Source organism: Aegilops tauschii, chromosome 1, assembly GCF_002575655.3.
Source record: "Aegilops tauschii subsp. strangulata cultivar AL8/78 chromosome 1, Aet v6.0, whole genome shotgun sequence".
Classification (NCBI taxonomy): domain Eukaryota; kingdom Viridiplantae; phylum Streptophyta; class Magnoliopsida; order Poales; family Poaceae; genus Aegilops; species Aegilops tauschii.
In genome coordinates this window covers 39,453,769-39,455,649 of record NC_053035.3, presented here as the reverse complement: position 1 = coordinate 39,455,649, position 1,881 = coordinate 39,453,769, and positions in this window count along the sequence as shown.

The window sequence follows — 1,881 nt, the reverse complement described above, 5'->3', positions numbered from 1 at the left end:
AGATCGGCCGAGCGCTCCTCTCCTCTCCTCCTCCCTCCGACGAGCGAGGGCCTCCTCCGGCCCCTGCAGCAGCCGGCGAGCTAGGGCCTCCTCCTCCTCCGACGTGCCCACACCCCGCCTGCCCCTGCCGTCCTCCGCCACCCGGCGACCAGCCGCGCCCGCCCAGGTACCCCTCCTCCTTCCTCCTTCCTCCCTCTCCACCCTTCCTCCCCATTCCCTCCCTCAGTAGCTAGCAAAAAAACATACATGAACACCTAAAAAATCTGTATGCAACACCTAAAAAAATCTGATTTTGAGTTAAACATAAATAAACTTGCTAAGGGGTGATGAATGTACATATTTGTATGCAACACATAGGGATTAAACAAGTACGTTTAGGTGACCGACAGCCAATTAGCATCACCAGGCACAACACCTGCTGTGTTCCAGTTATTTAGGGAAGGAGCCTGTTGTGTTTAATAGATGCAAGCAAACACCAACAGACCAATCATCAGTAAGAAGTGAGTGACTTGTAGGTTTATTAACTAAAATACTGCATAAGGCTAGGTATGCAGGGCTATTTGATATTAATAACATCAATAGTAGCGCGTTGATGCCGATGGTGCTCAGTTATCAGATGTATAGATGTACCAACTAGACTGTATATATCTATATTCAGCACATACATCAACATAGCCCATTGGAAGAAGGGAAGCAGAACCTTTAGCATTACTAAATTGTAATTTCTGAACAAATTAAATGATAACCTTATTTAAATTCTGGAATTTAAAGAAAGAGGCAATGAAATTCTCCTAGTTGAGAAGATAGTCATCTTGTAGGGCACTGAATTGACCCATGCTCAAGCTCAAAATAGCTTAGCAGTTTAAAAAACAAGGTACTAGAAATTCAGTAGATTGCAAGGAATAGAAACTTCCAGGCAAGAGGTCAGGTCACCACTTGATCTTGGCACCAACCAGATCAGGCAATTAGCTACTATATTAAAAAAACTACTAAGAATTTGTGAATGAGATCTCAAGATTTATTCTGTTGTATTAAAAAACTACTAAGAATTTGTGAATGAAATTCTCCACCCTTCCTCCCCATTCCCTCCCTCCCTCCCCTCGACCGTGGTACACAATCTGTGTGTGCAAGTGCAATCTCTGGAGCCCCTTCGAGTATGGTCATAGAATAGTTCCATTATAAGAGTGCTATTATAAGAGTACAATATGCTAATGATACCCTTTTATTGTTGGAAAATGATGCTGGAATTGCTCTGAATCTGAAATGGATTCTAACCTGTTTTGAACAAATTGCTGGGATGACAATTAACTATCATAAGTGTACTCTTATCCCTATTAACTTGACAGTTAATGATCTCACTCCATTTGTGGACATTTTCCCATGCATAGTTGGGGATTTGTGGACATTTTCCAATGCATAGTTGGGCAATAAAAGATACATTCACTTGAATGCAGTGTGCTTTTTTCTTTTCCAAAGGAAAAGAAAATGTGGTGTATAACAAATGTATTATTTGGTGGAAATTGAGATATCATATTAATCATTGACAAATTGGCTTTGCACAAATAATCTTAAATCCATGCATACCTACACAATTCATCTATTTGCAATATGATGTTGTAAGGGTACTAATTGGTCTCTTCTGCTGCTTATCAGAGATGGGGGGAAGCAGCCACCGCCGCTCTGCCTCACCGGAGTACGAGTTGGATGCTTTCAAGTTCTTCAGTGTCATACTTGGGACTTCAATATCAGCCACGAGGCAGGTATATAAAACGAAAGATCTCCCCTTCACCCATCTCATTATGATAACTCTGTTGTTTGCTACATCACTCCTTGTCCCAAATTGCAGAGGCTGCCTGACACTTTTATGAACATGCTGGGTGA